At 37.7% G+C, this 12,949-nt stretch overlaps 1 long non-coding RNA gene and 1 pseudogene across 1 annotated transcript; both read left to right on the top strand.

The window, feature by feature from the left end:
• The first annotated feature begins 947 nt into the window (after positions 1 to 947).
• LOC121416447 lies at positions 948 to 3,297 on the top strand. The gene is made up of 3 exons (XR_005970174.1): positions 948 to 975; positions 1,543 to 1,618; positions 3,111 to 3,297. It is a non-coding gene; the product is annotated as an uncharacterized LOC121416447 (long non-coding RNA).
• A 5,374-nt stretch (positions 3,298 to 8,671) lies between these two features.
• LOC121416737 lies at positions 8,672 to 11,164 on the top strand (annotated as a pseudogene).
• The last annotated feature ends 1,785 nt before the right edge of the window (positions 11,165 to 12,949 follow it).

The raw sequence follows: 12,949 nt of genomic DNA, 5'->3' as shown, positions 1-12,949 counted from the left end.
CGGAAGAGACTTGCCCGATGTTTACGCCGCCATCTTACTTCCTATTGTTCTTCACCAACGTTACCCGACGCACGCGTCTATGAGAAGGAAGACCTGGCTTCGTATGAGAGTAACCTTACGTTGATTTTTACTCTCTAGAAGCCGCCTGGCTACTCTCACCCACGTTACGCGACCCAAGCGTCCGTATCGTGGGTGAAGAACAATAGAAAACAAGATGGCGGTGTAAACTTGGGCAAGTCTCTTCTTTTCATGATATTTTTGTCATTTTTTTAATGAATTCTTGTCTAAAAATAAAATCCATAGCATAGAAATGTCGGAAATGAAGTTGTATCCCAGGTACATGATTTAGGGCTAGATCTTTTAGAGAGAAAGTTGAAATCTCGGGGGCGAAATTTTCAGGTTTTGGCTGCCTACATGCGCATGTATACAATAGAAGCCCTGGTTTTGTATGAGAATAAGTTACGTTAGTAAATGATTTTTACTCTCTAAAAGCCTCCTGGCTATACTGGATTAGCATTACATCGGCTAATTAACAAATTTGGGGGCAAATTTAATGATGTGAAAGATTCTTACTAGTTTTTGAATAATAATTATGTTATTTAGATCTACTGAAAAATATGTCTACAACTCAAAATAGTTTGTGTGTACAGAATAAAATTATTTACTTCTATAACTTAAAAACTGGTGTCTGAATTCTGATTTGATAACTTGTCTGTACTCTGTAGTAATAAATCTGATAATGCTAAACTCCATTTTTACAATGCATTTCATAAATGGCTCTTTGAAATTACTCTGACTATTTATGTCTGTCCTTAATGTGCCTGCCCTTACAGAAAAAAAGCTGATGTACTAAAGAAAGAGAAGGAGTTCCTAAACACCGCAACCAGAGTAGATGAGACTATGGATGAGTCTGATGCCACAGATGAAGACATGGAGGATGAGGCTTCAACCTCAAAAAAAGATGTGAGAAAGAGGGTACGTTGAAACTTTACATTCAACTTAAATTTTTAAGACGTGCATGGATCAGGAAATTTTGAAGCATACTAGCCAGGAAATTTAGTCCAAAGTGATAAGTGTTTACCTGAAGCAGGCCAGACTTTATTCTGTGATTTGCAAAAAAAATTACTTCTACATAACTTGATATTGCTGCCAGTGGTGATTAAAAAAATTGCTCTTAAATTTCTACTTGAAAAAAAATGATGGAATTGGAAAGTATTGGTGGTACTACTTCAATAAAAGAAAATTCATTAGAAAAACTAAAAATAATGATACACTTATGAATTTTGTCTGGATTCCTAGTCTAGATACAGAATTGCATTGGATTTGCACATGACCGCGTACCCAGGTGTCGCAAATTTGAACTCAGAAGATATGCGAGACTTAAATGTGAGTGGCGCGGCGCGGTCACCCCAAAAAATCGCAGCTGAATGGTCTTGAAAAATGTTGAGCGGGGGGGGGGGGGGGGCTAAATTAGATTTTAATTTTTAAAATTCTAAACATATTCCATATGTGTTCATATTTTATTTCCATTTTTGGTTGCAGGTTGGGAAAGCTGACAGATCTGCTATGGCAGAGCTTCTAAAGAAGAAAAAGACTGAAGACCAGCGGAACCATGAAGGTCAGTTTTAAAGTTTATTATTTACGGCAAGATTCTGTGGCCATTTAAATGAAAAATCATGACCAGAAAACAAAATTCTCATATGTCCAGAAAGAGTATCTTCTCCAGAGCATTGCATTCATGCTTTTGGTGCAAATAGAATTTTACATCACAACAAAGAATACCTCTTAATTATGAAAGGTTAAACATATACCACATAAAAATGTTATCTGAAATTTTGATGGAGTAGATGCTCTTTCAGGACATATATCTATATGAGATGAGAGTTATGTTTTCCGGACATGCTTTTTCATTAAATTTGTGATTTTTTTAAATGTTAAAGTTTTTTCTGACTTTCTTGGTATATCATTGTAGGATATTGGCACTCTAAACGGATGAATTTCCATTGCTGGCCCTGGCATATCAACATTCACAAATAACACTGTCTCACACAGATTTGCGTTATGGTAAATTCTAGTAGAAGGGGCTATGAAATGATGTGTCTGATGATATATCAACCGCAAAAATAAAGAAATCACTTTCAATTTTTGAAAAAATGGCATTTTGGGCAATTCATATCGTCTGTGATGTCATAAAATCATATTTAAAAAAAATCTCTGTTCTTTAATGATATTTATCAAACCTTCACTGATATATTTCTCAATTTTTTTGCTTCTCATTACAACCAATTATTCATCAGGGTGAACTTCCCCTTTGATAGCTTTTACATTTTCTTGTGTATTTTGCCAAGAATGATTGTCTCTGTGTGAATCTACAAATGAATTCAGAATGTCAATAGGAAGATGCTCTGTAATTTCTCATATTACCAAGCTTGTCAATAATTTCAAGGTGGAGGGTTAGGGTGAATCTCCCTGAAAGAGAAACTACATGTAGAATAGCACAGTCTCTCCAAATGGTAATCAACCGTGAAAATAAGTTTTTGATGTGGAAACAAAAACAAACGAACAGAAAAAGGAGGAAAAGGACACCGACTTTGATTTGAATCTACGTAGCCATAGAAAACATTTTAATGTTTTAAGTAAGTGATTGATCTTCACAAATGTCTTGTCATTTTACATTTTACAACGATGCTGCCTGTCACCAGTACAATTTCTTCCAGAACGGCGGACCAAAGAAATTAGAAATTCACAGAGTCAAAGGCTTAGACAATCAACCAGTTTAAGAACTTAATTTCCTTTAAGTCACTTCCTTGTCATTTCATAAGATATTTTCAATCAAGTAGGACTATAGAAATAAGATTACCAAGCCTGAAATCTTGATTTTCTTGCTTTAACTTATCTGCCCCTAATATTATAATCCTGTTTCATGGGTATGCATGTTTTTTTGTTATGTTTGTGACTCTTAGATACTCCACTGCAGCTGAGTAACCAACAGTCACAAACAGACGGAACTTGACTTGGCTTTAATTAATATTTATAAATGATGTAGAGTCTTTGATAAAAGTTTGAGACTTTGAGCCAGTTTTTGTGTCCTTTCATTTTCTTATATTCAGCACACAAAACAAGCAAATTTCCCTGCACTTCCACGGGCCAAGTACGTGCACGCATGAGCCAGAAACTGAAAGATGTCCGTTCATCTCGAAGACGTGCAGAAAAGCAGGTTTAAGTGTGATACCTTTTTTTTTGTTTGGAAATAAGCCTTAATATTGCCTCATACAAGTCATTAAAAAACCCATTTTATTCTGATCATGGGTATATATTACACAAAAATGTCTTTCATGTATTATGACATGTCTGCTAATACAGCCAACTCAGGTTTATATAGTGTGTGCTTTCAAAATTTATCATGACATTCCAACTCCCGCTTGTGCTATTCATCAAACTCAGATTGATATATTTTTATATTTATACTATGACAAATCATTTTCTTGCCATGTACCTTCCGTTTGATACTGTTTCCAAGTTCCAACTAATACAAAGGAATACTTATATGCAGCTATATGGACGCTAGTATATGCACGTCATGCAAGAGATTTGTGGACATTTTTTGGTTCTTGTTCATATTTTTCTGTGAAAAGGCAAAATATATGCAAAGCGTTCTTATTTTTGAAAAATAAATGTTGGTTACTTGTTCCTGTTTCGAAATTTCACAACTCTCTGTGATGGTAGGGATTTGCTTTACTACATGTGTAGGCGTTGCTTTTCCGACTACGGCGGCGTCGTCGTCAACATTGAAATCTTAACCAAGGTTAAGTTATTGAAATGTCGTCATAACTTAGGAAGTATATGGACCTAGTTCATGAAACTTGGACATAAGTGTAACGAAGTATCACTGACCATCTTGCATGAGTGTCCAGGTTGCATGATCAAGGTCATTTAGGGTCTATTTTTTATGTCATAACTTTAAAAATATAAGGGCCTTTTTTGTGAAACTTGTACAAAAGTTGCTGATAATCCTACATTAGTGTCAGCCTGTCAGGTCACATGATCAAAGTCAAAGGTCACAGCACTGAAATCTGAACTGTTAATTTTTTAAGTGTCATCATCATAATCCTATTTCATGAACTTGAACATAAGGGTAATCAAGTACCACTGACAATGAGTTTCAGGTCACATTGTCAAGGCCAATGGTCATTTATGGTCAATAACATTTGACCATGTTTGGTTATCAAAATCGAAATTTTAACCAAAGTTTTTGAGATGTCATCTTAACTTTGGAATTTTATCGACCTATCGACCTAGTTCAGGAAAATTGGACATGAGTATTTAAGTTTCACTTATCATCTTGCATGAGTTTTAGGTCACATGATTGATTAAGGTCAAAGGTCATTTAGGGTCAATGAACTGTGACCATGCTCGAGATATTTTTTTAAATGTCATAACTTTGAAAGTTTATGGATCTGGTTCATGAAACTTGGATATAAGGGTAATCAAGTATCATTGATAGTCTTGCACTAGTTTTTAGTCAAATGATTAAGGTCAAGTGTCATTTAGCGTCTAAGAACTTTGACCATGTTGGTAATAATTTTAGAAATGTCTTCATTACTTTGAAAGTAAGCTTGAACATTAGGGTAATAAAGTATCACTGTTTTTTATTCAAAGTCAGCATTGTTGCTATATTGAACTGCGTGACACAGGCGAGACTGTCAGAGGCGTTCCACTTGTTGTTTTTTTCAAGTAACCTTTTCTTTTAAGGTTAAACAGGTTATTTTAGTTCGGTGTTTTCATCACTTGTAACCTTGCAAGTCTTGTTTCGAATGAAGATACTTGCATTTGAATGAAAGAACAACCTCAAAGATAAATTTGTCAGAATATAGACTCATAAATGTTAGATACCTTAAAGGGGTACTCCAGGCTGAAAATAATCATATAAAAATAAATATAGTAAAATCCACCGAGCAAAACGCTGAAAATCTGATAGCAAATAGCGAAGTTATAGAATTTCAAGCTTAGCAACATTTTGTGAAAATAGTCATATGCAAGTCATCATGAATGTGCAATAGGTTGAATAATGATGTCATGTCCCCACCTTCCTTTTTCTTATTTTATTTAATAAAATCATGATCATTTCATATTTTCCTACACGTGTACACGACATGTTTCCCTTGTAACAAAATAAGTTGGCACAATGATTTTCTTACAAACTAAATCAGTTGTCAATCCAATTTTTTTATTATATCTGGTGACAAAATTTGACTAAATATAATTTTTTGAAATAAAATACAAAAGATTACGTGGGGATATCATCAGCTTGCTCATTGCATATTCATGAAGACATGCATAGCACTGTTTTGCCCTAGTAATGCAAAAGTTAAAAATGTAATGACTTTGTCATCCTTGTCAGATTTTGATGAAATTTGCGGTATTTTATTTGTCTCATTTTACTTTATTTGTTAAAATTGTATTATGTCAGCCTGGAGTACCCCGTTAATATGTTTACATTTAAGAAATATTTCATACCAGGCTTGTTTTCCCAAACAATTTCATTCCACAATGTATGTTTACTTGTAAAAATCGAGGAGAAAAATTCATCTTTGTATTCACAGTGCTTGTATTTATGACCCAGTTATTTTCATGTTGGTTTTTTTATATACTACTGTTTATTAAACTGAACAAAATAAATTTTTTCATTTTTTATTTCTAATTATATTTTCTCGTGTCTTGTGGATTGCTCTCCCTACTCTTCAGATTGGGACCAAAGCACAATGTCTACCATGATACAACCACCCAAGTACCTACAGCCAGTGACAACAGACAAATTCTCAAATCAATTATGTTGTGATCAGGAGGATGGAAGTTTTTAGTGTTGATTTTTTTTTTTTTTTTACAACTGGGTATGCAAAATGATGAAAGATATATTCTAAAATTTGATTTGAATTGGTGACACTATTATTAGCTTCCACTCCTATTGAGATCAGCACTAATTGGCAATGATGGTATACTTTTGTGGTCAAGATTGCCGGACACTGTGCTTCGTTCCAGTTGGCCTGTGTTGCAGTGGTCTACATGGTATATGCTGCATGGGTATGTAGCGGACTGCATGTGGTAAATGAGCTAGTGGCACATGCATACCACAGTGTGGTGGACTGTGTAGTCAATGTCCGTGTGGTGGACTGTGTGGTAGACATCACAGTAAGATGAGCACCTTAGTGTGGGGGACTATGTGGTGTATGTCATAGTGTGGGGACTATGTGGTGTATGTCATAGTGTGATGGACTATGTGGTGTATGTCATAGTGTGGTGGACTCTGTGGTATATGTCATAGTGTGGTGGACTATATGTCATAGTGTCGTGGACTATGTGGTATATGTCATAGTGTGGTGGACTATGTGGTGCATGTCATAGTGTGGTGGACTCTGTGGTATATGTCATAGTGTGGTGGACTGTGTGGTATATGTCATAGTGTGGTGGACTATGTGGTTGATGTCATAGTGTGGTGGACTATGTGGTGTATGTCATAGTGTGGTGGACTATGTGGTGAATGCCACAGTGTAAAGGACTATGTGGTTATAAACGTGTGGTACACAGTGTGTTTAATATGTGTTTCGGACTGTGTGGCGACTGTGTGGCATCACTGTGTTACACAGTGTTGTAAACACAGTGTTACCACACGTCCCAAAATCATATATTAAACACATGTGGTACACGCTGTGAACACACTGTGTTACACACTGTGGTACACACTGTGTTACACACTGTGGTACACACTGTGGTAACACTGTGTTTGTTCCATAAGGGTTGATCGGGATACCCTTCTTTTAAATATTTGAAATAAATAAATGACGATTGGTCGCCCCTACACGCATATGGCCTAATAAGGTGAGGCTTTGTAACTCTGAATGTGAAGATATGAATTTATAGCCAGCCTTAAGTTAAAATACACGAAATGATTCCTGGTTCAGTTTGTCGGGTAGAGTGGCACAGTTCCTAATGGATTCCAACTAAACCATTTGCTGGGGGAAATCATTCAACATTCCTTATTCTGGTTGAAAAGATTTTTTTTGTTATGCCCCTCTCCTATTCTTCATAAAAATAACGCAATATTTCCATTGCGTGCCACCATCAATGGAGCGGCACTGAAGGCAAACATCGCATGTATTATTATCAATGGATCAAGAATAAATCATTGCCTTTGGCATTCGAATGAGCATTAGCCAATTGTTGTTAAGTCCTTTTTTAATATAGCGAAAGCCAGTTCTACTGAAAAAGTTTACTTCAATTGCCATGTCATGGTGCCTCGTTTGTCATTCTGGTAAATATGAGAAAAGTCCGCTAGTTTTACTGTATTTACCAAAGTGTGCAATTTATTATTTAATCATTTATTTTAAGACACATTTAGGTAGCTTTTGGTAAATCTACCAAAATGTGTAGGACATTGAACGCACATTTTGGTAACTTTTGACATCATTCGCAAAGCGTTTGTACTCGTTTACTGCACTAAACCTACAAACAAAAAACACCGCAAGGAGGTTTTACCATTTGGTCTCTATTTCCTAAAACAACATCGGCTAAACCGATTTTGTAAACCATTTGATTTTGTACAACACCTGTCCCTACACACATGCATACACTCGTCTCTTTTTGTGTACACTTCTGACTCTCCCAATATCATGATGATCAGGGGAGCGTTTTATGAAAAGACAATTACCATAATTACAGTGCTTTTCAGCCAGTCAGAATCGAGGAAACGAAGATTAAAATTCCATGTATTAAACAAACATAAACACTAATAATTCCATGTCCAAATTAAAAACGCATTGCACCATTGGCACATTTTGGTAATACATTTCTTATTAAATACCAAACTATGGAGTTGCCAAAAGTGTCGCATCTATATGTTACGCAAGTAATTGGTAAATGTGCAATTTGGTGGCAAAGACAAGACTTAAATGTACGGTATCAAGCGTGACCCCCCCCCCCCCCAACGTAGCTACGCCCCTTTTCACGATCTTGTAATATTGAAACGAAAGCCCCTTTCACAATTGTTGCCAAACAGACTACAACGGCTTGCGACTCGAAATTTTTCCCGGTTGTACGACTCGTTGTAGCCGTTGTACCACTTATTGTACGATCCAGATGCGACAAAATGGTCGCATCTCGGTCGGGAAAAAAAACCGTGCTGCTGCGATATTTTGAGCGACTGACGCGATGAAAAATAATTGCACGACAGGCAGTACGAGTGTTGTGCGACTTTGCACGCACTCGTAAGAACCCGAACGAGTGTTGCACGATTATTTTCATGTCGTAGGATGATGCATCCTGTCGTACGAGTCCGTTGTACAACCTTAAGACTATTGGAAAACCTTTCTTGCCCCCTTTGCAACGTTGTACGATTTTTTTTCATCCCCAATATAAGCTCGAGAACTCCTGAGCTTTCATCCCAAATGTCTGGACCATCCATACTGTAAACATGGCTGCTGCTCGACCAATAGCTCCTGGGAGGCTCTTGCATTTGCTAAGTCTGAGAAGGCAAATCCAAAACGTTCAAGACAGACATGTCATATTGATGGCCTTACTAATCCGTAGACGTCAAAGACATGCAAGGCAAAGAAGAAGGTGGTGGGTCAAACCCTGGATTGAGAGACGTTTGCTGTTTGGACAGTATGATAATCTGATGACGGAGTTGCAGAGAGAATGTCAGGGTGACTTCCTGAACTACATGAGGATGCCACCAGAAACGTTCCTTGAACTGTTGCAGCGCATCACTCCGAGGATAGAGAGGTCCTATTGCTACCGGCAGCCACTGGATCCTGGGCTCAAACTGGCCATCACCTTGAGATATCTTGCGACCGGCAACAGCTACAAAACCCTGCAGTATGCATTCCGTGTTGCCCATAATACCATCTCTCTGTTTATACCAGAGGTGTGCCAGGCCATCATCAGTGAATACCAAGATGAAGTATTTTCCTGTCCGACTACCCCAGATGAATGGAGAGAAGTGGCCCAGACTTACGCTGACAGATGGAACTTTCATCATGTCTGCGGAGCCTTGGACGGAAAACACGTGGCCATCAGAAATCCACCAGGCTCTGGTACGATCTACTACAACTACAAAGGTTTCTACAGCTTCATCCTCTTGGCCCTAGTTGATGGCAATTACAAGTTCCTCTGGGCTGACGTTGGTAATCCCGGTTCATCATCGGATGCTCAGGTCTTCAACCACAGCCCGCTGAGACGTGGACTGGAGAATGGTACTCTTGGCCTGCCAGATCCAGAGCCCCTGCCAGATGATGACCGAGACACCCCTTACTTCTTAATTGGGGACGACACCTTCCCTCTCAGGACATGGATACAGAAGACGTAATCCAACCGTGAGCAGACCGAAGAGGAGAGAATCTTCAACTACCGTCTCTCGAGGGCTCGCCGTGTGGTGGAGAACAGCTTTGGCATCCTTGCGCATCGCTGGAGATGCTTGTCAGTCAAGGAAACTCCCGCTTTTGCGAAAGCGACAGAATCTCGAATAACAGGGATTTGTGGTCGCATGACGTAATCTTTTAGGATCTCACCGAATAGCTTTCCTGTACAAAGTGAATGGGGTTTTTTGACATACCCTCACTAAAAAAATCATATAAAAAAAGCACCACGGTGGCGGATTTTTATTTTCAAATATGTTAAAGAAAACTAAATTTCTCATCTATATTCCAAAAAATAGAATTCGGCACCGTGGTGCTTAAAAGCTATTGAAGAAAGAAGACACATTTATGCTGAAAAAATCTAAGCAAAATTTCTCGTAAGAGGAGGTTAGTCTCTGCGTTCAGCCTTTGTGCCGCGAAGCCGAACGTGTGGTGTGTGTGTACTGCGTGTACAAAGTGTGCATAGTACTACCATGGACCTTCCATGATCATGCTGAAAGTTATTTTGGGTACGGTATTACGTAATATATGATAAGAAAGACTTGGAAAATATATTCGTTCCTATGGCAATAACCTCTAACCAGGTCTCCGGCGGTTTAGTGCTCTGGAAAATGGACATGCAGTTCTCGATAATGTTCATAATCTAAACCATTGATCTCACACCTGTTCACTGCTAGCATGGATCATGTCGAATGGAGAATGGTCATGATCATAATGACATCATGATATTCATCTGGGCTGGACGTTTGAGGGAAGTTTGGACATCGAGCTGACCATGCTGACAGGCAGACTTTTATAATGCACTTGATTTGGTGACCGCCAGCCCCAATAATTTTCAGTATGTTTGTTTTGAAGGTGAATACAGTATACTTTTTTCCAATTCGTTGGCTTCGTCAACCAGCCAATGATTGTTTTAGGACAAGACCTGTATTCGGCATGTTTTGAAATTGCATATCGAATTAATAATTTCCATGACTTCCGCCGGCACTAGTAGTGGAAATAATATTATAATGTATTGATTATGGATTGTGCAGCAGATCATAAGCTGAATATGAATGCTCAGGTGGAATTAACATGAAAGTTGGATATTACGGATATACATGACGGTGGATCCAAAAATATGGTCTAATTATGGCACATCTGACGTCTGGATTAAGGGTAAGTGATGAACGAAAATCAAATTGAATGCTTGACAATAAATAAGAGAGAGGCGGAGAGAGAGGCACATGTTTTAAAGATAACAATGTCCCGAACTATCACGTTCGTATACATGCGTACACATTTTCACCGCTCTTACCGAGTGTTTCGCACACATACATAAGGGTCTGAAAACAGCCGAGAAAGACTACACAGGGCGAAGGTTTTCAGCGGTGATTCACGCTTCGGTGAACGCAACTATCTCGAAAAAGGGACTTTTTAAGCGATCTCGGAAAACCGGGAGTTTCCCTGACTGCTTGTTGAGTACCTTACAGCTTGATCCAGAAAAAGCCAGGACAGTCATTATGGCCTGCATGTGCCTCCACAACCTAATGAGAGATCGTTTTCCTGGGCTTCAGAACATTGACGTTGACCATGAAGATGAGTTGGGCAACCACATCCCTGGGGCATGGAGAAACGCAGCAGTTCTGCAGGATGTTGAACGAGTTGGCGGAGGCTACCAGGCAAACAAAGAGGGCAAGAAGCTGAGAACTTACCTGAAGCACTACTACCACAGTCCAGTTGGAAGCCTGCCCAGGCAACAACACATGATATAGACTGCCACTTGGCGCACTACTCGGGATACAGCACAGACTCTGCCATGAAAATGGCATGTAAACTTCGATCATGATTTTGTGGAATGAGTCATTTCAAAGTAGAAATGAATGACCATGTCAACAGTTATTTTAAACATACATTACTTTTACATCGAAAGGTAGTTTGAAATTTAAAAAGTTAACTCTCCTTAATAACATGTGTTTGAAATAAAATAATGAAGGAGAACATGTTTGAAAAAATGTGATTTATGAGAATAAAAAAGATGTACAGATATAACATATTTTCTTTTGTCATTAATCATGTTGTTTTAAACATGATATATATTTCTCAAAGACATTTTATTAACGATAATTAATTTTATTGACCATGTTAATGTTTGAAATAAAGTTTGAAATAAATGTTCCAAAATGGGTCAGTTGTAAATAAAAATTGAGAGGGTTCATCAAGTAACAAATACAATCCAAACAAAAGTTCACTGTTCATTTTCTTTATTTGACAAGTCTGACAAGTTCAAATGGATGATGATTGATGTGACGGTGCTGTTGCCGCCGCCTTGATTTAGTGGAATGAATCATTTCAAAGAAGAAATGAATGATCATGTAAACATTTATTTTAAACAGAATTTTTTTCTTTGACAATGAAATGTTTGAAATAATAAAAGTTGATTCTCCTTTAATAGCATGTATTTGAAATAAAAAAAGAGAACACTTTTGAAAAAACGTGATTTATGAGAATAAAAAAGATGTACAGATATAACAAATTTTATATTGTCATTAATCATGTTGTTTCAAAAATTATATATTTTTTCCAAGACATTTTGTTAAAGAAAATGAATTCTATTCACCGAGTAAATGTTTAAAAAAGTTTGAAATAAATGTTCCAAAATAGTCAAATTATAATTTGAGTTGAGAGAGTTCGTCAAGTAACAATAAAAACAATCCTAACAAAAGTTCACTGTTCATCTTCTTCATCTGACAAGTTCAACTGGGTGATGATTGATGTGACGGTGCTGTTGCTGCCGCCTTGATTTAGTGGAATGAATCATTTCAAAGAAGAAATGAATGATCATGTCAACATTTATTTTAAACAGAAATTTTTTCTTTGACAATGAAATGTTTGAAATAATAAAAGTTGATTCTCTTTTAATAGCATGTATTTGAAATAAAAAAGATAACATTTTTGAAAAAAAAACGTGATTTATGAGAATAAAAAAGATGTACAGATATAACAAATTTTATATTGTCATTAATCATGTTGTTTTAAAAATTATATATTTTTTCCAAGACATTTTGTTAACGAAAATGAATTCTATTCACCGAGTAAATGCTCAAAAAAAATTGAAATAAATGTTCCAAAACAGTCAAGTTATAATTTGAGTTGAGAGAGTATGTCAAGTAACAATAAAAACAATCCTAACAAATGTTCACTATTCATCTTCTTCATCTGACAAGTTCAACTGGGTGATGATTGATATGTTGGCGCTGTTGCTGCCTCCTTGCTGCTGCTGCTGCTGCTGAAAGGGGGCCTGCTGTTTTTGCTGGAAGTGGGGGTGCTGCTGCTGGAAGGGGGCACGCTGCTGCTGGAAGGGGGCCTGTAAATTGGGCTGCTGAAATCCTTCCTGAGGGTTCTGAGGGGTCCAGGTGCTGCTTGGCCCGAGCATCCCAAGGAAGGAAGCAGGTGGAGCGTCCTTGGTGAAGCCGATCGGCGCTGACTGAGGACTGAGTGGCTGGATCATCTGGGGAGTGCTGGGACGAGATACAGGGGTGGTGGAAAGGTGGTCCGCC

This window comes from Lytechinus variegatus, chromosome 6 (assembly GCF_018143015.1).
Source record: "Lytechinus variegatus isolate NC3 chromosome 6, Lvar_3.0, whole genome shotgun sequence".
Lineage (NCBI taxonomy): Eukaryota > Metazoa > Echinodermata > Echinoidea > Temnopleuroida > Toxopneustidae > Lytechinus > Lytechinus variegatus.
The sequence above is the reverse complement of the archived record's forward strand: the minus strand, read 5'-3'. Positions and strand labels throughout refer to the sequence as shown.